The sequence below is a fragment of the Pseudopipra pipra genome, chromosome 6 (genome assembly GCF_036250125.1).
Source record: "Pseudopipra pipra isolate bDixPip1 chromosome 6, bDixPip1.hap1, whole genome shotgun sequence".
NCBI lineage: Eukaryota > Metazoa > Chordata > Aves > Passeriformes > Pipridae > Pseudopipra > Pseudopipra pipra.
Window position 1 is genome coordinate 51,993,280 of NC_087554.1, and position 27,237 is coordinate 52,020,516.

The 27,237-nt window shown below is 38.7% G+C and overlaps 1 long non-coding RNA gene across 1 annotated transcript in view; it reads right to left on the reverse strand.

Moving 5' to 3' along the window:
• Window positions 1–16,431: 16,431 nt before the first annotated feature.
• The window catches only part of LOC135416228 (uncharacterized), a 63,698-nt gene continuing 52,892 nt past the window's right edge, over window positions 16,432–27,237 (reverse strand). Inside the window, exon 4 of the long non-coding RNA XR_010431492.1 lies at window positions 16,432–16,742. This is a non-coding gene — a long non-coding RNA (uncharacterized LOC135416228). The remainder of the gene's footprint in view (window positions 16,743–27,237) is intronic.

The following is a 27,237-nucleotide window of genomic DNA, read 5'->3' on the forward strand; positions in this document are numbered from 1 at the left end:
TTTGTTCAACACATTATCCCACTATTCAGAGCCACACAGTGGTTGACAGTTAGTTCACTCTTGTATCATAGGTAGAATTGTAGTGAAGCCTGTAAAACAAAGTGTCATAGAAGACTTGTCTATATTGAAAATCTTCCACTTAATTACCTTCTTAGTTGCCCTCTAAGGTGCTGTTCTGCCATCTCTCTGTTAATCCATTGCAGCTGAAATTTACTGGTAAACTCAAAATATATGCTTCCGAGGACTTGTGTAGAAGATCATAAATGTTCAATGAAGAGATGAAAAGCTTGAGGTAGGATCAATGCAGATTGAGAGCAATAACTGTAGTATATTTTTTTTCCTAGGTTTGAGAAGGTCTTTCTTTGCTCACCATCTTTGTTCAAGTCATTGAAGAAAAGCTAAGGAACAGACCCCAGAGATGGACAGACTGATAAGAGAGATATACTTGCTCCAGGTCAACTGCAGATACAGTTCTCTAATGTGTGAAACCTTGTCCACTGGCCCCTCATTCAGCCCTCCCACACCCTAAATCTGTTCTGGCTCTCAGTTACTTTTGCTAACACAACCATCATGACTCACACCATACTTTACCATGCAAATTCTTTAGAGGAGGAAATGAGAGGAAATAAAAAGGAAATGCTTCCATCGTCTACCTCCTTGACTACAGCATCCTGTAGCCATCATGGCAAGAAGGTGACTGACTGCGTGTCACCATGGCATTGCTCCAAGTCGGGAAGCTCCTTGTCCCTGCCCCTGCCCTGAGACAGTCTCAGGGCTGTCTTACACTCACCACTGTCCATCTGGGGCAAACAGAATTGGAGATAAACAAGATAAAAGTCTAAAAGTCTGGATGGGCTATTGTCCCATTCTCTGATGAACTCTGAGCTCACAGAAGAGCTGCCATTGAATTTGGTGCTCCTGAAGGACAACAGTCTTGTGTATCCTTGGGCCTGACAAGTATCAAAGAAGAAAATCAGGCCCAGGAAGAGGACATCTGAATTTGTCATCTGCCTCACAAAATAAAATGAGGCAGCAGCTGAACTCTTGTAAGATTCCAAGCAGGGTGTCATCCTTTGCTAAACACACAATAAATACATGGCAGATCTCCCCCAGCACTAACCCCACCCACACAGACAGACACACACTTGATCCGTGAGCAGTTTTGAAAATTTGGGCGGTAGAAACGTTTGTCACACCCACAAGCTATATCTGAAAGAAGGGAATGGGAGAAAAGCCATCCATCTTGGCTTCATGCTAAATTATCAGCTTCTTGGCTTTGTGCCAGCTCAGTCAGTTTATAATAATAACTGGCTCTGGACCAAGGTCTTTTTTTAGAGAGAGAGAGAGAGAACACACTGCTTTCTCTTTCCTCAAAAATATTTGTTAATAATCTCTATATTACTCATAATCTGTGTAACTTAATTAAATAAAAATGTCTATTTTAGCTTCCCTGCTAACTGAAAACTGGAGTTGAGATCAACTTATTGGGATCTTGGAACCAGTCTGGATTTCAAGCATGAGACAACATGGGACAGTTTGTAGCTGGATTTCTGGTTAGGGCCCCTGCTACCATGAGACCTGAACACAAACACAGTTTGATCGTGGATGGCATGAAAACAAGAAAAAGGATGAAAATATACAATGAAACCTACTGTTATATTGAACCATGTCTTGAACCTTGACCTGTTATCCCTGAAGATATAGCACAGTGTCTTTATATGACATGGTAAACTCCAAGAGGACTGACTGTACCTGAAAGACAGAGTTGCGATGATACCTGATGTAATATCTTTCTAATTTTAGAATTAATCCAGTCAAACTACATTTTTAATGGCAAGAGCTAAAGGAGAAGCACAATTCTTCTAATTCAAATTAGTGTGTAAGAACTGTCAGATCTCATTCACTTAAATTCTATTTCTTCTGGTCTCCTTGTTGGTTATATTTTTATTATTTAAAACTCCTAGAGATGACCTGCTGTGATTGTATAAAAAGCCCCTCATTCATGTGAGGTGCAACCACAAATAATAACAGTAAGCATAAAGAAAGTAAAAAACATATTTTATGCCTTTTGAACATAAGATACAGCAAAAAAGGAAAAGAACATATACTAAAGAGGTTTCCATTAAGCTGCAGGAAGAACTCCCAATGTTAATGCAATGGCAGATAAGCTTACTCAATATTTTTATTAATGTCTTACAATTTGTTCCTTTCTCAGCTTAGCTAATAATTTATCTTCCTCCTGCAGTGCAAACAGTGATCCTAAAAACTGTCCATGTACAAAAGTTCCTCTCTTGGGTTTTTACAGTTATCCATTGTTACAATCTGCATTCGATATTAAATCTATTACTGCCCTGTGCTGATGTACATTAACCCTATGAAGAAGTGTATTAGGCATACATCAAGAAGTGGTTGAAGTTCAGTTCATGCTGGACGTGTACTCAAATCCCTGGATGTTGAACCTTATAATCATTGACCTTCTTTAACCTTTTTTGTAGCCAAAAGTCGCTCAACTGGGCTGCAAACCCTTCAAGAACAATTTTTATTTTCAAATTTCCAGAGCCTCTTTTTTCATTCTTATTTTACAGTATTTTTAGTCCTTCTACTTCGGGGGCTGTCACTAAGGGGATGATGGTATCACAGGAGGCATTCAGCACTTTACAAGATTAGGTCTCTGGTCCTTGCCAAAAACTGTAAGGAGCTGAAGACTCAGAAAAAGAAAATAAAACTTCTTCTCTGAAACTGGGCAGATACAAAGCAAGCTGAGCTGCAGATGCCATAACACCTTACTTTATCATCATTTAATTCTCCTTATTTATCACTTAAATATTCTGGATCTTATCAGGTATAATAAATGTCAAGATCTCTGAGATAGAGACTATTTCTTTTGTTATTTGTACAGTGCCTTGCAGAATCAAGTTCTGATTCCTAGTTAGCCTGTACAAACCAGTGCACTATAATAATACCATGCGAGCATGAATTGTTTTCAATTTCAGAAATGTTCATGTCTCATTATTGGTCAGCTTTATACCAGGTCCCTATTTTAACTGGAGAAAATGAATCCATTTCCTGTGCACAACTTGCACAAGAGTTTGTATTCTTCACATTTAAGGACAGAGAATCACGATGATAGTCTTTAAGATATGACTGTTGTCAAATTTCATTCTGTGTAGTTTCTCTAGAAATCTCATTATTTTCTTCTTTTTTGCTAAAACTTCAGCTGAAAGTTAGGGTCTGAGCCACAGAGAATGCATACTAAGTGTCAACCCCAAATGAAACTGAATTCTTTGCTCTAGTGGAAATCTGTCTGGTTTATAGACCACAGGACAGATTGAGTCTACTTTGTGCAAAAGTTGGAGGGTTTATAGGTTCAAATGTAAGAAGCACTTTAGAAAATGGACTGCTGCTTTATAAAGCAGTTGATTGAGTGCTGCAAAGAACAGATGTCATGTATTCTCTGATAAAGGTACACCTAAGGTGGAAAGGCAGAGCCTGGTTGCCAGACCCTACAAGGCATGAAGTGCAAAGGCTGCCCTGCAGCAGTGTGCTGTCTTGGCAAAAGGCTGGTGCGGGGAGTTTCAGAAAACCTGAAGTACTCTTTGGGATGCTTTTGGGGGACAGTGACCCTGTCCAGGCCTCCTGGTACAGCTCCCACTGTGGCGTAAGTTAAGAGAACCAGTTCTGAGAGGGAACTGAGTGCACAGTGCTCTCCATGCAGAAACTGCGATTCCAGTGGTGGTTTGTGCTCATTATATAGTGTGAGATCACAAATAGAAGTTTTCACACTTGCCCATCTGCCACCAACTGACTCTAAAGAGCTGGTGAATCATACACTTAAAAGAGGGCGAATTTTTCCCCGCTGCCATTGGAATGTGTTTTGAAATTAAATATTCACAGTACAAAAGCTGAATAACAAGGTTGGGCTGATCACACCAGACACTGTGCATAATGTTACAGACATGAGGGTCAGGGGTCTAGGCCAAGACCATGGCCCTTAGTCACGGCATCAATGAAAGCTGATTCTTCCTTCCCCTTGGTGTCCCTTTCCATGTCTGAAGAGACTATTGAAAGAAAGATTTCTTTGAGAGGAGCCAGAGGAAAGAAAAAAGGGGAGGGGGAGAGGCTTAACTACCATAAATATGGTGAAAAAATATTATTTTTGTACTTGCATATGGTACTTTTTTCTAGCTATATATCTGCATACATTTTCCATTTGCTATTTGTAATTATGGATTTGGCTTTACAATATATTCATCAGTGACACTGTGATCCTTTTGTTCTGCTGCATATTAAAATGGTTCAGAAGATAGATTCAAAAGGTCTCAGGTTCCCAAGAAGGAACATAATAGGGGTAATGCATGGCAAGAACAGTTTCTGCTTTCTGCAAAACAGGAATAAGTAAGGGAGCTATTGCATTACACTTTGTGTACAGTACTCTACTCCTTGTCAAAGTTTTAGACAGATTCTTATCCATTGCAAATATCAGTTCTTATCTGGATTTATATCTTGAAATAATTTTTCATTTTCCCTGTGCTGACAGTGGAAAGCAGGCAGGATTTGTAGAAGTATTATCAGCACATTATTTTTGTGAAGAGCAATGCTAATATGATCATTTTGGTCATTCAAGAGAAAAAGAGAAAAAGGACAAAAGAATTTTTTTGGTTTTTGTTTCCACTTTAAAAGCAAGTTTTCTTTGGGTGTGACTAATCTACATGAAGTATAACTGTATCCATTACCCATTGTAGGTTTGTGCAATATGTGACAGCTGTTTGACCCCATCACTAAAGTCTCCCATGCCATGGAAAAGAGACAGGAGTATGCTGCAGTGAAGATAAAACACCCTTTATTCAGACTACTAGACAGAATCAGACTCCTTGGTTCTCTGGTTGCCAGAGAGACTCTGTATCTTATGCATTTGTATGTCATCACAAAAACCTTTCCAACCCCTGACCTGTGTAGCTCAGTTGCGGATGGAACCAAGTACACTACAGATGTCAGATCTCAACTGCCCCAGGACTCAACTTTGTCTTAGATATGCTGCCTGATTCTCTGGAAACATGACTCCAGCATCCAGGCTTAAGGTGAGATTCAACCGTATTGCAAATGAGGAAGTGGCTATGAACACAGCTGCATTGCACAGGCTCATTATCCCCGCAGTGTGTTTGTATCTACTGCAGTCAGCTTTGTGCAGTGGTGGAAGAATGATCAACTGTTCAACCAAAATCAATGTTTGACTGTTGCTTTCACAGTTTTTTTTCACTTAAGCACATGACTAAGCAATGCAGTGTCTGAATGAAGGTACTTCAGCTTGCATTCATGATACTAGATCCAGAAGTGGAGGCAGAATTTCCAAATCAGTTGGACATTGAAGATAATTTTATTCATTAAGAAACATCTGTTAATTGTGTCAGTAGGGGCTGTCTTACCTCCAGGACCTTGTATCTCTGTACAGGGATGGGTTTAAAATATACCAATATTTCATGTTACCTAGGCTTCCTGTAAGTGCTTCTGAAGTTCAGAACTGCACCTTGGAGACATGACTTTGAGATACTAGTTCTCAGGTTCTCGTCTATAAAACAGATACAGTTTGTCCTAACTCCCACTTCTTGTTGGCCTAATAGTATTAAAAGCGGTGACAACACTTGATGAAGGGCTCCATGTGAGTCATTATTTAAGGAAATAATGACTATTCTGTCAGCTATTTGTTCCTCCTTGCCATACAAAAGCAAGTGATTCTTCCCACCCCGTCATTTTCCAGACCCTACAAACCTGGAAGTGAGGAAATCAAACAAAAGTACATAAAAAGTGTCCAAAGGATAATGAGGAAAAGATAGGCTCAAATGGCAAATGTACATGTGCTGCTCTTAAACACTGGAGACTCCAAAATATTTAAGTACATGCCACATTTTGACAATATGGCTATCCTTGTTTACTTCAGTAAGAGGCCTTTATTTTACCTCTCTTCTTTGAGGGGTTTGAAGATCAGGACCACATTTACCATGGCATTCATGTCTAGAACAGTGAAAAACAAGTCAAAAATACGTTTATTTCATTCCCTTTCTTTCTAAACCCTTCTTTCATTCCCTTCCCATTCTAAACATGCTATGCATGTTTATGTGAAATTAATGTTGGTTATATACCACTGACATTATGGTTAAATAATTAGTGTTGTCTCAGTTTCTAGCAACTTGCTGTTCTTCACTTTGATGTGAGTCTATTTCCTCCTCAAGGAAATTTGGACACAGCTCTGAACTGAGAATTATCAAGTAATTTTTCTAAGCATTATTTTTGGTAGTCTCACTTGTGCCTTTTTCTGCTGATACAGCTATCTACGAGGAAAAGCACTTACCCTGTGTTCAGAACTGTGAAGGATAAAAGGCAACTAACCAAACAATTTTCCTAATTTTCCCCACCTCAGCCTCCTCTCTTCCTCACACATTCAACTTCTTTTATCTTTTTCTCTATCAGTCTTGCTTTTACCTGTTCTTGAAACATTTGATTAGGAAAGACAAATTGACTATTAAGGCAAAAATGATAACTGATGTACTTATATGCTTATACTCAGGCAAACCACATATAACCTGGAGAACGTGCAATTAAGTGACTGCGATCTTTCTGAACAAACTCTTTCCTTCTGTCTCTTCTAAATCATCAGTGCTTTTCATATACCTCTATTTTCCAAAAAATAGGTTTGAGGGAGGAGAAGTTGGATATGGTGCTTTTGTGAGGATAATGCTCAAATCTCTTTTAGCTACAAGGTTCTGCCTTGCACAAAGCTAAGAGAAGAATCTTCAACTTGTTGATAGCATTTTGCTCCACTGAGACCCAGTCTGGCTTCAGTTCTGCTCAGCTCTTCCATGGAACAGAGAGTCAGGAGAGGCTGTTGTCAGGCACTGGTGCTCAACAGCATCTCACTTCATTGACTTCTGCAGGAATTCAATGGGAGGTGGGAGGCACTGCCTTCACAGTGTCTTGACTGTGAAATAATTAGCTCCTCCTCCAACCGCTGGAGTTCGCACAGGAACAGCTTTGCCACTCAAAACATAGCTGTTAACTGACAGAGGTGGAGGTATGTATGATATTTTGGCGTAGCACATGGCCCTTTGAGAACTTACTCTGTGCCTTGCTCTGTGCAGACGCCAAGGTCTACATTCATGCTGCTCATGGCCTAAAGAAAGCAGCACTGAGCCTGAACAAATACAACACTAATAGGCAGGATATACTGGTCAGAGTTCACAGTTTTGCAGAGTCAACTGCATCATGTCCCAAAGCATGGTCAGAATAAGTGCATCTCTGCACTTTATCTATCCTTTGTAAGTTTGCTAGTGCGTGAATGCTCATTCTCTTTCCTCTTTAAAAACACTTTATCTGTTGTTTTGACTTCTGTTCTTTTGTATGCCAACATCACTATGAGTCTCACAACTCTTATCTATGGCTACAATTTCTTTGAATGCTATGCTGTCATCAACCTATGTAGGACATTTCTTTGACCTGTCTTATGACTGTTTTGAAAGAATTTCCAATTAGAAATAATTTTCCATGTGGGTACACTGATACTTTTATTTGAGTGGATATATGTCTTCAGATGTTGAACAACCTTTGCCACAACCCACAGTTAAAGCAATTGCAAGACGCGTGAACAAGAGGTGCAATAAAGACCTTTTAACATCTTTAAAAGTGTTTTCCTCTCAAGTAAGGCATTTCATTATTTTCCTAGAAGGAAATTTTGATCTTGGGAAAGTATTTCCCCAAGTACAAGAGATGGAACCTTCTGTTTCCTCTGATCTTCTCTTGCTTTATGGGTCTTTCCCTTTATGGAGAGAAATAAGGTACACAGTCATTTGAGATGAGCATTGGGGTCTCCAGGAGGCATTTAGTGAAAAATCAGAGAAAAAAACCTCAGGGTCAAAATTCATGCCTGTTTAACACTTTAACTGTTGGGGCATGTATAATAACAATCTATTACAGCAAAGGTGAATTTATGTAGTTCAGCGAAACAGAGCGAGAGATGGAAGCGGTTCTCTCACTATAATGGGAAGAGTGCAGAGTTGTGAAAGGGGAAAGAAACTCAAAAGTTCAACAATGCAGGGTGCAGAACATACAGCAACAATACAAGAGCTGCCCCTGCTTGACCCTTCTTGCAGTTTGAATCTGGTCATCCTAGTATGTTTGGAATTTGGAAATATTACGCACTAGAAAAATGTAAAGTATTCATAGAATCACGTATGCTGCCTAGAGAAACTGTTGTGAAGGATTTCTCATTACTGATATTTGGAGAGGTTAGTGATAGAAATGACTGTGGGATGAGTAATAAGTAAAAATATTCACTCAGACTGATTCAAACCATTATGAATTATGCCTGAGTCAATAATGAGTGTAGGATCCAACATACTGGACTTGATTTTCCTCTCAGTTACAACACTGAAAATTAAAATTAATTCAATGGACTGCATATTGCTAGTAAGTGTGAGAATACATACTTTCAGTCTGTAAGATCCATACTGATGGAGAAGCTCTGTTTTGTAGTTGCATTCAAAAAATTGGATCGAAATCTCAACATTTGTCTCAAGCCATTAGTCTCTGTGTCCTGCCACAATCTTTTGAATTTATTTTCACAAGTTGTTCAAATCAAAAGCACTCAAAATAGGGACTTTTCTTTTTTAAAATCTGCTAAGATAGTGCCCAACAAATCTGCACCAGGAGGTACAAATGTGGAACATGCATGTTACAGCGGGAATGAATCCCAGGTCTTGGGGAAGACAGCTGAGTGAACATGAGTGGTCAATATGTGTATCACCTGGTTCAGTGCTTCTTGAATAAAACATATATGAGTTTGGTTTCTTATCATCTTTTGGACCAATTGTCCTTTTATTTACTTTTGGTTTTGTTATTTCACAGCAAATAAAGATTATTTCCCTGTAATCTCTGACAGTGCATGGTACTGTGACAGAAAGGATCATAAGGACATAAGCTAAAATGGCACATTACCAACCACTGCTGGTACAGGCTAAAAAAGAAGGAAGATTGAAACTTTTTTTGTTTGTATTAAAAAAAATCCTCAAAAACTTACATCATGACTTTTAAAGATATTTGTTAAGATTTTTTTTTATTATTTAACTTCATTTATTTGAATATATGCTGTTGGCTACACAAAAGCGATTCCTCTTCACGTATCTGTAAAGTCTTTTTTCTCCCTTTATATGATCTCTTTTAGTTTTGCAAAACAGTTACAGATTTTGAAGTGAATAGATTGTCTGGATTTTTAAGCTGAAAAACAATTATGCTGTGATGTGTTTTTTGATGAACTCCCGTGAGAAGGTTGCCTACCCCCCAAACCTTTTCCTTCTTATGATATTTTAGAACAAAATTTTAAACAAATATTTTCCTGTCTATTCTAGTGATCAGTCTCAGAGAGAAACTCAGTAATAGTGTCAAATTCTGTGGAGGAAAACAAAGGGAGAAGTAGGGCTAATGGGTAGTGTACTATGCCTGGGTCACCATTCCATTGCCTCCTGAGCTGCACTCTTCCTATGTGACCTTGGACCTTATCCGACTTCTTGTTACTCTGTAAAAAAGAGGTAGAAATACTTGACGTATCACAGAGGTATTGTGAGAGAGATAGACATCAAAGTCTGGGAGGTGCTCAAACACTACAGAGATAGAGACAAGATAAGTACTGTACATAGAAAAAAACTCCATTATATGACCGAAAACTCTGAACAACAAGGCTTTAATCTTTAGACTTACAGTTTAAATAAAGCCTTGTCATATCCCATTGTGTAGTTTTCATGAATGTTTATTTCAACAGCCCTATTGCAGTGACCATCTGGAATCATTCAGTTGTTCAGTACTTCTCTGGGTACTAATTAATTTCTTAAGTCCAGAGAACAAGGGCCTGAGCCTTACCAAAATCTGATCAATATAAGACCTGAAGGGTCAGGTCAGCTTGGCTTATGCCAAGCTCATTCAGAAGCTGGTTTGGTATCAAGTTGCCAAATGGCTTAGGAAGTTACTGGGCACTCACTATGCTCTCAGACTTGTGTTAATACATGAACTTTACCCACAGAAAATGCCAGGTAATATAACCTACCTAAGCTGGTTTTCAGTGCAGGTTAAGAGCATACAGGCACTGATGAATCTTTAGCATTTAATATGGAAAAATCCCAATAATTAAACAGGAATTAAAAGAGCTTTTAATTCCACCCCAACAAAGCTGCTAAGCAAGAGTTAGTCAGCATTTCTCACTCTTTTCCTGCTGCTGGAAAATAGGCTTGTTTGTTCATTCTCTTTTTCTCTGACTCGCTCTCATCTCCAGAAGCTTAAAAGGATAGAGAAGGATCAGGCTCTTTAGACCATTAGATCACTGATCCCTCCTGTTAAGCTGGAATCAAGTTTCTAGATTCCTTAAAGCCTTTGTGTAAGTTCCAAGATTGATGTCTCAGGACAGAAATTCTGCTGCAGTGAACGGTCTCACAGCTGTGAAGACTATGGTACCATATGAATGTCACAGTAGAAAGAAGGGTTAGTAGAAAGTGAATATCTGCAACAGTAGCATTTTTTGCTTCAGATACAGCCCTGTTTAATGAGGAATTCAGAGGGGTTTCATGAAGTCAAACAGCAATAAAGCCCATTAATAAGTTTGCATATAGATAGTGAAATGCATCTATGGTCTAACAAAATAATCAATGTAAATAATCATCATTTCAGCTAAAATGGCTGATCACAGTTGCATTCTCCTGAACTGAAAAAAAATAAAAATAAAGCAGTGTGACTTTAAAATGACAAAGATATTAGCACATTGCTGCTCCGATGAAACACTGTAAAACAAATCTGGTTGGAGGCTGGTCAGTTTGTGCCTGATGCCTAATCGAGAGCTTATATTTACCACAGTCCCTAGGGCACTGCTTTATCTTCAAAGCTTGAGCCAAGAAAATTCGCTTGTTCGAGTTGTCTGCAGGCTGTTTTTCTTTCTTTCTCTCTTACTTTTTTTTTTTCCCCTCCCCTCTCTCTCCCTCTCCAGATCTCCATCCTGGCTCAGTTAACAAACCTATTAATCCCTGGTCAAGTGCATACATGCAAAACTGATGAAAGCAAGCAAATGTGGAAGAAAAGAAACAGAACTGTACAGATCAACACCAACACTACTATTTTCCTTCTGGTTTCATCTCTGTGTTCAGCAAAATTTTATACATGCATACATTTTCCAACATTATGGCAAGATGTAGCTTTGATACATGAACTTAACTGCAAACTTCGGCCAATACTTCTCATCAGAGGCCACTACTTTGTTCAAGAGATAGCAACCAATGATATGGGTGTTTCAGGAGCAAATTTTCAAGATGCCAGTGATGTGCTATTAACATAAATTCTGTTGTGAGCCAATGGGTTTTGGGTAGTTAATTTCCATGTGTGTTTTTGAAAGTTTTAACTGTTTATCAATATTCCACTAATGCAATAGGGAAGGAAACAGATACCAGAAATACCTTTTACAAAGTACCTCTGCAACTCTGCCTATAAATTAAGCAATTAAATATGTGAGATCTATGGTTAGACACCTACAGACTCAATTGAATAAACAACAGTCAAATAAGGTCAATTAAATCTACACAACAGTAGTACTCATACCAGCATGAGACCGAAGATACCCATCAGTATATTCTATTGCTTGAATGTGCTAGTGTTTTGAAAATTTTACTCTGTGTATGTTTATGGCTGCTTATCCCTTCCCTTCCTCCCACCCGCCCCTCAATTATTTCATTCCTATGGAATGCAACTGAGTGTGGAATATTGAATCTCTTCATTTCAGGGCATGCACAGTGTTTACCTGTAGCTCGTACACTACTGTATCTTAATGGGAACTTGAAGGAGGGTTCAAGGTTATTTAGTTTCCATGCTTAATTCATTCTTGAAGAGGTTTAAATAGAGACTGACAGCATGCTAATATTTGATAATCATTACTGTCAGCTAAGGGGGGAATCGATGATCACCTAATACTTCTGTTGGTTTTAGAAATGGATCCTGTGACTGAAAAGTCAAAGTCATTAATCAGCCCATAGGAGGATCCACATAAGACAAAGTACATTCTCTCAACACATAAAGCATGTTGTCTCCTGTTCATGCATGTTATCTTGCAATTTACATTTTATGCAGATTTGCATAGCTCTATGATCTCAAATCAATTTTCTGGCTTACAAGGATGTTTTAAACACTTTCAGTCCCTTTTCGAGTTTCACCATTTTCATCTGCAGTTGAAAATGCTGCTGGCTGAAGCTGCAGCTAGAAGGGGGTACATACTGAGCGGGGGGGAAATCCCTGTCTATGTGATACAAAGAGCAGCCATTTACTAGGAGAAATCCTGTCCTGTTAATGAGAACCAATTTACCAGCACTACTGTTTATATAATTTTATATAGTTCATATTACTTTTTGTACTGTTTACATTAATTAAGAGTATATGTAAACAATAAATAACAGAACTATTATTTGTTCTATTATAATATCAGTCTCAGTCACGCCTACAATTTTTTCATACTTGAATTGTGTAACTCCAGACCCAAACCTCAGTTTCTGTCCTAAAGTGCTAGTAACTGAATACAGCACTGGATATCCAGACAATTCAACAAAAAAACATAACAAAAACATAACATACAGAAATGTATTTCAAAAAATACCTGGGGTGGGCTGCATTTTTAGTATTATTGAAAAAAGAGACATGAGTGATCATAAATAGACATTTTTACAGCTTTCCATTAATCTGGAGTCTGGACTTATGCCTCTTTTTATATCTGATCAATTACTTTCTCAGTGCTATTTCCTTTCTATCACTTCAGCCAGCAGCCTGTGTTTCTGGCACTAAGGGTCTTGAGATTACTCTCAAGTGACAAATGATGATGTATGTACACACAGTTCAGTACTTCTCCCTTGGAGTTTAACTTGACTGGGAAATGCTACAGCCCCTGGAAATCAGGTTCTTTGTTTTCTGGTTTTAGCATTAGAGAAGAGAGGCATCCTGCTTTAATATGAGATTTTAACATTCGGTTTGGAAGTATTTTCTTACTTTCACAATCCTACAGAAAAGACAAGTCTCTTGACATGCACCTTGTGCTTTAATCACAAGAACATCCTTAATTAGAGGCAAATTCTGACACTGAGTCAATTAGATCACTTGTAGAATAAGGTAGTCCTCAGTGAGAATGACAGTGGCAAAATCTGGTCCTTGATAAATGAAAGGCAATGCCAAGTACTTCCCTAGGACTTTGATGAGAATGCACAATAACTCCCTTGTCTAAAAGTCTGAAGCTTTGCTGCCTTTCTTTATGAAAGTAAAAGATTTCGAAATATGTTCTATTATTATTATTTATTTAAAAATATAGTAAATTATTAATTTTCTTTTTATTCTCACTTGAATCAAAAAAATATTCACATTTTTGTTGTTAATTGGCTGAGATTGCAAAGCTGCAGAATTACCAAATGACTAGAATTAAAAATCTTACCTTCCATCTATTCACTCACATGGCACTCACGATTACAACAGTTCTTCCAAGAGTTCCTTTTCCTATCTATAGGTTTGAATTATGTTACCTTCTGTGTTACAACACAACCTCTTTCTAAAAGAGATGACTGCTGTTCATTTCTCAACTTTACTCTGTTTTGTTCCCCAATATGCCCCTTCCTATATTTCTTTTTACTATTGGAACAAACTTGTGACAATAGGGCTGATTCTTTTGTCAGCATACTGGATTTACTAGATCACTGTGCATCTCAAATATTGCAAAGAGGTTATAGAATTTCTACAGAGTGTAGTGGAAGTCATTTATTTTCTGTGGTTTTAACCACAGCACACTGATTCAGAGTGAAAATGGGGTAAATATTTTTATGAAAAGAAAATACACCCATTTATCATTGATAAATTCCAAAATTCAACGTTTCAGCTTGCTCAGATCTATGGTTAATATTATGCATCACTTCTGTTGAAGCATTCACTACAGATAGCTTAGAAGGTCATCATTCTCCAGCTGCAAGCTGCCAATTTATCCAGTTTAAGATTGCATGTCACCAGTGAGCATTCTGATCACTTGTAAAAGCTAGTGCTCTGACCTTAGTAATTGCGTAAGCTCTGCATGGGTCTTCTGGCTATGAGATATTTTCTTACAGGCAGTAGAAGTTCTCAAGACTACACAAAAAGGGAGATCAGAGTAGATACTGTAGTGATTGTTCATACACTGGGAAGAAATGCTTCCTCTGGAGTGGAAAGAAGGCATAAGGGGCCAAAATTGTAATAAAGACATGGAGTTATAACAGGAATAAATTTAGCTCCATGAGTTTGGATGAGCAGCCTGGACAAAATGGTACGTGACAGCTCTTCAGAGACAGGTTTTCCTCTGAGTCTGTACTGCCACTTTAGCACTACATGTTTTTCTTAGCCCTAATCATATGCAGTGCAAGAAAGAAAAGAAACTCAGCTGCTTCTGAGTGCTGAAAAAGACACTAGCTTTAGAGTTTCAGATGAATGGGTAAATGGTTAGATGGACAGAGAGTAGAACCCCACCAAATAAACTCCTCACAATTTGGGTTTACCAATTTTTGATTATTTTTCTCAATAGGTTAAAGAGAAGCACATGGTTGTAATATCTGGAAAAAGTGAGGCTCCATATCATGGTGTTCAGACATTGACCAAATCTCTTATCCAGGACAGTTGAGTTTCCCCACCTTCTGAAAAAGAAAGAAATATTAAAGTTTCTCCCCTTCCATCCTGTCAAGACTCCAAAATAAAGTGAATGACAGATAGTCTTAGTTAACCAATATATCGTGCTATTATCATTCTAAAAATATTTTATGAAGGGTTAGGGAAATAACATAGACTGAAGAAAATAAAAATAGTAACTATTTTCAAATAAAGAAATGTTGTTTGCGACAATTATCATTGAATGAATTAGTTTACTCTATGAGAATTATGAATTGACACTAGAATAAAATTTAAAAATTGTCTAAAATTGTATTTAAAAAAAGTCTCTAATCACTTAACCAACAACAGAACCACAGCCATTAAATTTAAGAACTTTATTGTAGTAATGAGTATGTCATCAGATGTTTGCACAAGCACCTTTCTACTAGCACTTTTACAACGCATTTCAATTTTAAGCAACAAAAGTTCCACCTCTGGCTACTCTTTCAATAATCAAAAGCCACTAATATAAGTAAAACTATTCAGATCTTTCTAACATCCCTTTTGGGTTTTTGCCTGCAAGTGTTTGCACGTGCAGTTCACTTCCAGGTAGAAGTTTAAACATTTGTCCTCTAAATACTGGAAATTGGTGCAAACAAAGTGGTTGAGAAACAACTACTTTGATTTACCCTTGCAATTTAGTTTTGGTCACAAAAATATTGCTATACCTTTAATATATGCAAATTGCATGAACATGGAGTGCATGCCTGAATCCTTTGAAAAATTCCTTCTTAATCTACTAGGCAACTTTGGTCACGTATTTGGATAAAGGAACAAAATTACTGGATGAAGAGAAAGTGGCATATGTAATGTTTTTGAATTTTAGAAAAAACCATTTGATACAGTGTCTGACAAAACCTTACTTGAAAACTTAATTGAAGTTATCTTGAAGAACACTGTTATGTGGATTGAAAACAGACATTAATGGATAAATAGGTAAAAAGTGCTGCAGTGAAAGGGTAAGGACAAATCGTAGTGTCATGACTGACAAGTGGTGCTTACCAGGGCACCAGAGGGATCAATCTTTGGTCCTCCATAACATCTTTATTAATGAACTCATATACAGAGTAAAGTAACATACTGACAAATTTAGTGGATGATACTAAATGTGAGGAGATGTAAAGGAGATGAATAAAGATTTAGATGACTTAATTATAACAACATGAAGAGAGAGTAGTTAAAAGAAATTTCCAATCATTTCAATGTACATTGCTGCAGAAGGATACAAGAAATACAGCAGAGAAATAATCTGTGAGATATAAAGTCTTCTGAGAAATGATTCAGAAGAAAGATCTAGAAGTAGCGGTTGACAATTAAAATTTAATATGAGCTCTCTATATAACATAGAAGCACATGAGGACCACGTCAAGTATGGACCAAAGGCATAGAAAAATAATTTCATAGAATTATAACATAATGAAGTCATAGTCTTTTCTTACATAATTATGGTGTTCCACATTAATGGAATTATTGTTTAGGTCCTGAACAATTGATAAGAAAGCATATCATCTGAAGCAACAAATAAATAAATGATCAGAAGGTAGCTACATAGCAAAATAAGGGGAAAGGCTAAAGCATGCTGGATATTTAAGAATATGCATATGGAAATCACAATCCTTCACGGAGTTGATAACTGAAAAAAAAATTTTTTTAAGAAGAAAATAAAACTGAAAATGACAGTTTAAGACTGAAAGGAAGATGCAAACTGAAGAAAGGACTATGCTATTTATTTACATTAAGTATTATTATCAGAATTGTTGTCATAGAGAAGTGATGGAGCAAACATGACTGAGTGGTTTTGACAGTAAAAGTTCTGATTATGTCTGGCTTCCTTTGAGGTGACAGAAACTGTTTTGTGTTTCTGACGCGTCCAATAGTTCAGTTACGCTCCACAAACCTGATGCATCTGGCCTAAACCACCAGTAGGGTTGAAACCTTCACATCTGGTAAGCTACATTGATTTAGAACATATGCATGCAGGGGGCTTGTCTTCTCTCACGATTTGCTCAGTTGTAGAAAAACTGGAATAGAAAAAACAGAAAGGAAAGTCAGCAGCATCTGGAAATTGGCTATCCTCTAGAGAGATCATGCAGCTCAAATGCCCAGGGTAGGGCTTGGAAATATGATTTATGTCTCCCTGTGCCAGCTTTGATGAATTTGGTGCAACATTACATTGCAAAGGGTGTCTGGGAAATTCTCTGACTATCATGTGAGGTGTCAACATGTATGTAGAGGTGTTATGTAAAGTCTAGTACAACTATGGTAATCAGACGTATCAAGTGACAAGCTGCTCACAAAGTCTTGGAACCCGGGAGCTTTGCACATGGGGATGCACCTGGATTAAGAACAGACAGTCTCTGCACAGGGTCAGAGGAGGCAGTAATCATGCTCCTCAAGCAGGTGCTGCCCCAATCGAATGGCTGTCCAGGGACCATGGGCCAGAGCTTCTTGCAGGATCGTCTGTGGTGCATCAGCAAAGGCAGTGAGCTGTGGGCAGTTCAACCACACTGCTGTGGCAAATGCCTTGAGAGCCATGGTGCACTGGAAATCCAAAATCACTCTTCACATGTAGAAGTTGGGAGACATAACAAGCAGTGGTAGGATGTAGTACCATTTGATAACAACCTTTCTGGGGAGGGAATCAGATATTTCTTTCCGTGTTTCAGTAGAAAGGGCCATGTGTTTGTGCATACTAGGCACTAGGCACTTCTGGTGCAGCTCTGGGACTTTGAGGCTGAAAGAAGACTGGTCTTATGATAAGTTTCTGCAAAAGTTGGCAACTAATTTCTTTAGTCTGAGAAGAAAGTTCAGTTTTGTACAGACACCGTGTGGCATTAGCCTTGTTATGTACAGCTTGGTAGAGGTCACCTTAGAGACAGAAAGGCATTTCCTCTCTGCTTCTTCCTGGGATCACTTTTGAAGTCATATTTGTTCCCTGTTCTGATGTGTAGTGGTTCCAGACCACAACATATGAACATGTCTTGTACCATCTCAGAAGAATAAGGATCTACCAGAAAATCAACTAAAAGCATTCATAAATAGTGCAAACACTGCATGAGCAACACATGATTATTCGTATCGTTCTTCTTTCCTCCCCAAGGGTCCTAGAGCATTTTATTCCCTCCTCTGACACTGAAATGCAGCCACCTCTGGGGTGGAAGCCAGCAGCCATTCAGCATCAGGGACAGTGCCATATTTAAGCAAGATAAATGCACAGAAGAAAGACCATCTGTTAGCATGCCAGTCAATTTGTAGATACAAGTAGATCCATAGCAAGTTGTGACAAATTCGTGTGCCAGAGCCCCCTCCAATATTTCTAGCAGAGTACAGACAAGCACAAGAAAGTCATTTGTGTACACCCTAATGGTGCTGTCAGCCTGCCTGGGTGGACTCTGCACTCTGTGATATCACTGTTCCCCTCTAGGACAAGGGACAGAGCCCAGCTGATGTCATCAGTCGATGGCTCCCCCATTTAAGGGCACGAAGGTAGGCACGTCAACTTTCTCCCTCAGCTCTAGTCAGTGGCTTTGCCAAAGTCTTGAGCCAAAGCTCCTCTAGACGAGTGCCCAGAAACATTTGGCACTAAAACCAAGCTGAGGGATCTCTAAGAGCCAAGTTGTAGAAGCCTCATGGAGTCTCTGTGGCCAAAACCGTGGAAAAGGAAATTAGCTTTGAATAGAGCCCTTATAGATCAAACATCCAGAGTAGACTAAACATCTTTGACAATGAGTCTAATATTTCATGGCAAGGCAATTTTGCTCAGTAATTTGTTCAGATCTAAATGCTTTTAGTTCTCTAAGTTCATTTCTCACTAAATTATTTTCTCAGGACAGTTCGTTTGAACATAATAAGGAATCCAAGCCTCAACTACAGTAGGACCTTTGCAATACAAGTGCATGTGTTATAATACCTTATTTTCCATCATGGAGATTTAATCAAATTCACTAAAATGATGGCCTATAATAGAGATTTTTCAATAATGTATGTTAAAAGGGTTATTATGTAATGACTTAGAAGCTGGGAATGAAAAGATGATAGTGTGTTTCAGCATACAATATGCTGAAAGGATTAGCTAAACTATTGGGAGCCCACACAGGTCTCCTCTACCCTCAGCTCTCATGAGTCATTATGGTCTTGTTTGTTTCTCTGATAAATTCAGTAAACTGGGGTGTAGTATATCATGCAAAAGTGCCATATATCATTCCATTCTCTAATAGGAACATAAAACAACCATTGATTGCAAACTGGCTCTTTTAAAGATTCACTACACTGTTTGGCATTTTCAAATCTTTTTATGTTGGCAAGCTATAATAATAACTCATATGTGATCAAAATGCATATAACTTATTCCAAAGTATTCCGCATGCTAATTAAGTAAACAGAAGTGCACTTGTCTCTACCTCCCTCATCAAAAGAAAGTATGTTTATTCTCCAGAACATTATTTCACTTCAACTTCTCCTTTTTACGTATCATCCCAATCCTTCTTCCCCCACCTCCAGCATTCATATTCGTGTTCACTGACTCTCTTGTTACTGTCTCTCTCTTTTCACATATCTAAAATATTAAAGTAAAGCAAGGCAATGAGTCACTTTTTATCTCTCCAAGGAAAAGAGAGGAAGATGACACATTGTGCGCTGATATTACTAAGAAAAGTACAGTATGTGTGGAGATTTTTTTTTGTTTTTATTTAATCTTTACAACAAAACTGCATTGCACGAGTCATCTTCATCTCTGAAAAAAAAAAAAAGGAGAGCAAAGCAAAGGCAGGTGTAAGAAGCACTAAGAATTATACCAATTATGACACTTTTTCAGTTTGGTTCAGGGCACTGGGTACTTGAATGCAGCTGGAGGGCAGTCACCTAAAAAAAGTTTGATATGTAATAATTTCAAGCAAAATAAGTTTCCCCTTGATGTCCATATGTATAAGTCCCATTAGTATTACTCATTCACATAAACCAGGGGAAGAACAGACCTCTCACATTTGAAGCCAGAACTGCAGTCTGCCATTAGCATGTTTATGGCTTATGTCTTTTTGCACAGAGGAGGCACCACTAACACCTTCACACAGCACGAGCAGGGAGGTGATCCCTGAGTCGACATTCTGGGATCCACATTCTGCAGAGGGCAAAGGGGGAATGTCTGTCTCTCTCAGTCTCTCTCACTGCAGAGCTGAGAGGCCTTTACAAAAGGCTTTCACTCTGAATCTGTTACTTGCTTAAGCACTGGTGAGGCTTTGCATCTACCTTGTATCCAGGAAGGAAACTGCAGTAGGAGGGGAGGACAAAGAGTGGAGTCTGGCACAAGTGAAGTGCTGGAGCTGGGACCAGGAAATTGCTCCTGCAAAGTAATTTTCAAAGGAGTTCACCTGGGTGAAAATGGTCTTTGAGGTACCAATGTTTCAGACCCCAACTTGTGGCTATAACCACTTGTGCCAGAGGAACAGCCAAAAACAGCTGCTCCACGATGTCTCATTAGATCTGCCATTTTACACACAGCAGCCAAAGACAAAACAGGCAGTTGCTTGGCAGAAGCCTGGGGCTGCTTGGCACCACAGCAGAAGCATGCTCTTAGCTCTGGCTGTGGCCAACCCCAGGCACAGAAAGAAGGAGAAAAAGAGGAGGAGGAGAAGGCGGCGGCCAACAGGCAGTGCCAAGCTTCATTATTGCAACAAGATTTACAGGTTGTAGGTTAGGTTTCTAAGCAGGTAACATCGCCTGAAATGATAGAGAAGGACACACACTATATCTGAATCTCTCAGGAGTGCTGTGAGGTCTGGAGAGTCATAAGCAAAAGGAATTGTGTCATAGCCATGCTACTCTCGAGTCTGGCACTGGGCTTCCATCCTTGGGTGTTTTTGTGAAAACAGAGAGCTAGCAAGCCAGCCTTTCAGTGCTTCATAGCATGGCAAATGACTTTGAGTGTTATTATTGAAAGATTAGCTACAATCACCGCAAGCTCCAGCTCAGACACCTATCATGATTAAATTCCATAGTGGCTATACATTTCCATTTTACCCTATCAAAATGCATTTATCCAAAACAACCATTGTAAAGGAAGGAGACAGTTTAAGAGGGAGGCCCTATTATTGTTTGGGTAGTCTTTCTCTTGCAGTGTTTGTTTTAAATGTGAACTCACAGTAAACAAGACTGGCTATGGCTCTTCCACCTTAAGATGATAAGGTATCATCTTCTGATACAGCCTAACTTTAGTACTCTCCTATTTATCTATGCTGGAGAAGACAACACTAATCCCTTCAAAATAACATCTCAGAACTCTCATGTGAGATCCCTGTGGTACCTCATGGGGAAGTCACAAAAATGCAGATCCTGCTAAAAGAATGAATTTCTTTCTTTAAATACAGTGAAGTTTACCTTTTTTTTTCTTTACTGCCTTGGCACCTTCTTTGTTTTCCTAAGACTGTTGTTAATGATAATAAGATCACTAACAACTTCTGGACATTCTGGACAGCATCTATCTGCACTAGAAAGTAGAGCACAAACATTTTCATTTGGATGCCTCAAATTTATCTCTTTCCCCCAAGACTTTTACTTGGTTATTGGGCTCCATTGTGGCAAATGTCTCAGCGTCTCCAACATGCAAGAGTAGGCTGCTCTGTGCAGTAGATCTGTCGCAGTCAGGATGGTGAGGCTGGAAGCCAGACAATTCCACCAGGATCCGTATGCCTGGTTCAATCCCCTTACTAACATGGGGAAGACTTAAATTCTCAAATCCACCCATTGCTTGCCCAGTTAGTTAACTTTTTCCAATGCAGATTTTATAAGGGTTATGTAATAAATTTAACTGTATGCTCAGTCTTCCCCGCTCACCCTTGGACACAAGAGATCTTGAATAACCATTACCATCTAAGCCTCACCTTCAGACATGTAGGCAGAAGCATTTCTGCAGGCTTCAGGAGCAGCCTTTTGATGGAATTGAGCTGAGCAAACCCTGCAAGTAAACATTTAACTCTCAGCTGTGCTTTGGGAAAAATCTCTTGGAAAATCTGCCCCAGAACTGTGTCGGACAGTATGCTCATGTTGTATCCTGAAACATCCAAGAAGAAAATACAGACCTCTGAGCACTTTGCCAAATCACTGGTGGCTGTGCTTATGGAGGACATATTTATACAAGAAATTTCAAAAAGTGAACAGTATTGTCTGAAAGAAATAAGCCCTAAAGGGTGCAACTCTTCTTATGGGACTGAAGTTAAAAAAGAATTGTAGTTTGCAGCATGTATCCTTAATTTTATGCTCTAACTTTAAATGTGTTGAGGTTTTGGAAGTTCCTCATTCTTACATGAAAATATATGCAAGGTATTTATTTTTCTTTCCAGTCCTGGGCAGAAAAAAAAAATAAAAACAAAAAGAAAAAGCACATGAAATACATTAACGTCTAAACCATAATCCTCACAGTGAAGGCAAACTGGGGATTCTCCAAACAATGCCAAGAATGAAGAAGCAGAGAGGGTTTCTCCCCCAAATGTTTAAAGGTCTTTTTTCCCCTCTCATAGTATGAAACTAAGTCTTACAACTAATTTCACAGGATTTCAGGCTGAAGCAACACACTGCAAGCACCTCAGCAGCACTGAATAGAAATCTGCATACCTCTTAGAGGTACAAAAAGTATCATCATGCCTTCAGAGAGCATGTAAGCTATACATCATGAACCTGTATTCCAGAAGCATGAGTTCTATGGAGAGGGAGGATGGATAGGAAGCAAATGTACTTTCAGGGTAGTGTAGCACAACCCTCTCCTCTGCCGTTCCCTTCTCCTGGCATCAGGGTGGATGTAATTCTTCTCATGCATTATTGATAGGCCCAAAAGCCTGCCAAGCTTGCCTGCTTTTTTGTGACAGACAAAGGAGGGTACACGGATGGCACCTCTCACTGCTTGGGGCTCTGCTTTCATTAAGAACATTTTCTGCCTGTTCTCCAAGGGCACCCTCTGTCAGAGACTGCCACACAATAAAAAAAATATGGCTTTGAAGTCCAGTGCATAGAAACAAAATGAATTAGCGTTCAGGTGTTCGTGCAACCTGATTACAAAGGCCCAATTCAGTGGCGTCCTTCACACCTTTTCACTTGTCCCTGCATAATCTCGACACATCTTTTAGGCTCTCTGCCTTTCTAGTCCCCCTCCTCCCTGCTCCCCCCCATCCCTTTATTTCCTAATGCTTGCAGGTCCTCCAGGAAGACACAAGCACTTACAGTTGTTGAGTGATTAAATATTTATAATCAGGGCAATGAGTGAGGTGTTGAATAATAAATGCTAAGGTTGAGGCGGCCTTAGATAATTTCTGCAGATTTCTTCACCCACAGCCTCTTTGATTCTAAGGCAAAATCCTTTTAATTAACAAAAACTTTTTTTCTTTCCTTTCCTTCTTCCTCTTCTTTTTTTTAGCATCTGTGACAGGCAATAGTCCTTTATCACTGTTTTTTTCATGAACTTTAACCCTGAGACAGTACTAGAGCTGTCATTAAAACCTTAGATACATATGCATAAAATTTACATTGGTTGTTGCTTGCTCACGTTTGGGTTTGGCTTTTATATATATATAAAACATATACATAAATATATCTATTTACCTACATTCATTCAAAATCCCCTACATCAACCAGTATTTACTCAGGAAATGAAAATCTGTCGTAAACAGTCAGTCAGTTGTTAGGGACAGTTACAGCACAATGACATGGGAACGATGAGTGACTTGTAAAAAGCTTTTTTATAGAGCTATAATTGTGGCTAACACTGTACTTTACAGAACAGACAGAACAGTTAGATTATCCACAGGTTTCTCTTGATTTGAACTAGAAATTAATTTAGTGTTTAATATATTCTTTGCCCTCCTTATTTTCTCTAACCAATGACATTGGAGGTATGGGGTTTTTTGCATCTTTTTTGCTTAAAATATACTCTTTAAAAACAAAAAAAGATCTGGCTTCTAGAGACGTGATAATTTCAGTTTGAGGGAAGGAATGTTCTTCTTCCTTAAAAAATATTTCAGACACTATTAGTATGGACAAAAAGCCTGTAAAATGATGTCTCATGAGATCAGAAGTCCTGCAGCAAGAAAGAATCTTTTTCCTTCCCCTCTCTCCTTCCAGTTCCATTCATTCTCATGTCTATGCAGAAGACTGATTTATCACTTCTGAATGCTGGATTTGGCTCAGAACTAATGGTATAACACAGAGAAAGCAAAATACAAGGCAATGACCCCTGTGAGCCAGGGTTCAGAGAGACTAACGTGAAATGACCAAAAGTAGGAAAAATGCATTCAGCAATAGGATTTGGAGAAACAGTAAGGAGATATCTGACAGTTAGGAGCTTTGAAGCATTTCAGTGTCAAAGATGACTTAACCTGAAGCATAAAACTAGCAGAGAAGCATTAGGAACCCCACGGTCTGTCTCCAGTCATGTCACTCTGATGGCTATATCACTAACAAAATGGATGTTAGTGTATTTCTACATGTGACAAAACACAGTTTTGAAACTCAGTAAACAAATATTCAATAGTATCTTAAGATCTTCAAATCAGAAAGGAACTGGAAAGCATTCAAAAGGCAAAGCAATGCAAAGGTTTCTGTCTGATGCTCCTTCCCTCTCACACTTTTCCCCTGCTTCAAGGTGCGCTCTTTTCCAGAGGCCACAGCTCCCTCAGGAAATACCCACCTGCTCTGCCATAGTCCTCCACATGGGCGGCAGTGTGGGTATCTGCTTCACCATGGTGTATCATGTCTTTATGTTCCTCCTCCTCCTCCTAACCTTGGTGTTCCCTCTGCTTACTCTAACTCTTTTTGTTCCCTGCTCTTCCTCCCTCTGGGCAACATTTTCTGCCCTTTCTTAATTATACTTTTCTGGGGGCACCACCAGGCTAGCTGATGGGTGCAGCTGTGTCCTGTGATGGGGCTGCTGGAACCAGCGAGGTAGCCCCAGCCTCTTCTCATGGAGGCCATCCTGCAGCCTCCCGCTGCCAGCATAGACACCCAAAATAAGCTAAATATTTTAGCAACGAATTAAATTTTGAGGAACGTGTCATCTAATGTGCTGTAGCTAGACACTGATGATGAATATTTCTACTGATATGTTCAGTTGTTTGACTCTTCAGCTATAAATACAAATCAAGAGAAATTAAGCTGTCCACTTAAGCTCAGTTGTTGAAATACAAAAGGGAATAAGGTTTGAGTTTAAATCAAAACATCTTCACACTGGTGATTCACTCTGTAATGAAAACAATACAGCTGCTCTGGTCATATTACCTCATATTATCTATCATTTTATCAGGTAATTTGAAATAGTTGGACATCCAAAAGAAAGCAGAAGTTGTGATTGATATTTCAAGGAGGAAAATGGTGACATCCCAGCAGGCAAAAAAGTTCACCAGGGATAGAAATATTTGCTCTTTTGCATGTACAATTTCAAATACAGGTACAGAACAACAACAGAAGCAGTAAGCTGAACTTTCTGGAGGATTTTTCCCTTGTCCTTGTTGTGGAACCCTGTTCATGTTGTAATCCTATCCTCCTACCTATCTTCATGCTGCATGGCTACTTCATCTTCCTGTTGCACCTTCGCCAGGCTTCAAGAACTCAGTCCTTAACAAATTCATGTAAGTGTTTACCCATGGGCATAGACCATTTGTATCCAGAAAGATGGGAGGAAAATCCTGTATGAAGAAGTTTCCAGGAACCTATTTGGATTGTAAGCTCTTAGAGCACCACACATCTAGGTAGCCTTCTCTATGGCTTCTATCCTTGTCATATGTTGACCGTAGATGCCGCAAAACAAATTTGTTCAAACTAGTTTTATTTCTCACACCCTTTTGGTATTTATAGAGGGGAAAAAAATCATCCCTAAATCAATTCCTTTAAGTTAATTCAAGTCTTCTTTTCGTAGAGTCTTCTACTCACTTTTCATACTATTTCCTGTTTCCAGAACTGGGTATTTTACTCAAGACTCCATGTCAGCTTTTAGTTGTAAAATGCTGCAAACCCACTAGGTTCAGGAGAGTTGCTTGTGATTTTCACTGATCAATAGAGATCAAAAGTGAGTATGACAGAAGAAATTCCCATTTACACTTCAGACCTTTATACCACCTGTCCTCATCTTGGTATGTATAAGACATTACAGAAGTAAGGCTGTGTTACCCTGGCAGAAGGAAGGAAGGAGGCCTCGAGGTGAACAAGATTTATTCCTGCCTCAAAACATAGTCTTTTGCCTCAAGTGGCCTATTACTCTTACAACTGAGTCCCATTTTGAAACAGATAAGATGCTTACAAACAATTTTTCTCCTAAAGAGGACCATTTGGAGTGTATACGTTGCATAGCATCCTGTGCACAGAGTGAATAATGTGAAAGATTTCATGTAGATGTTTCAGCTTGTAAGGAAACAGTACAGAATAGACAGACCTTGTAACTAGGCAAGATCTTAATTCTCTGCTTCATTCAGCCACTGATTTAATAGAAATGTAAACAGCTTCTTCCCTCTCCACTACAATCATAACATTCTGGAGTATGAGCTGCCACTTCACATGCATTTGTACATCTCCTACCAGCAAGGGTCAGTTCTCAGTTAGGGATACTCAGTGACATTACAATAAAAATTAGAAAAAAAAAAAAAGGTAAATACCACATGAGAAAGTAATTCAGAACTCTGTTGTAAACATCTCAAAGTCAAGAGCAATCCCCAGATTTATTTACAAATCTCACTTTATGAAGAGAAAATTATTCCAGGTGCATAACTAAGATATGTCGGGGTCTCAACAAAAAATCTTCTTAAATATTTGACTCCTAATAGTATTCATCCATGTAGTACTTCATGCTCTTCAGTTTCTCTTTGTCAGGCTCATCTTACATAAGCTTTCAAGCACCCCAAAATGGTGCATTACAGAGTCAGCAGTAGTGTGCATGCCACGACTAGAGCAACGGATGGGAAAAGGTTACCTAGAATTGCCTCCTAATTTTGTTTCCTCTCCACACTAAGAGGTAATTGCTAAACCACCAACTGCTAAAAAGGTCTATCAACAGATGCCAAGGCTGCTGATAGGTTTCAGTCATGTCTTTCCCAGTAGGGGCCACTACAGAGCATCAAATAAGAAGGAAGACTGGGAAGAGAAAATGAGTACAGTATAACAGAAGGAACCAGGTAAATATGAAAAATGCTTCACTGGAAGATTAATCCTTCCTGTAGTCCACCCTTAAAGTAATAAAAGGTTTATGATTCATTTCTTACATTATAATGGAGGAGGCAATTAGTAATTACTGGATTTATAGTATTTGTTGTGTTAACTCAGCCAATAAAATACACAGCAAAACTGTTTTTCTGAAGCACATTTATTGCAAAGTAATGTTCTTGAATCATTAAAAATGCAATCTAACGCACTGCACTTCATGTATTATTACAGAAAGAAGGATGCTTCTCCAATGTACACTGAGATATTAAGAACTCAAATATTTTCTTCATTTTTTTCCTATGCAATTTTTTTTCCCATGTAATTTTTTTCCCAAGGAAAGGTTAA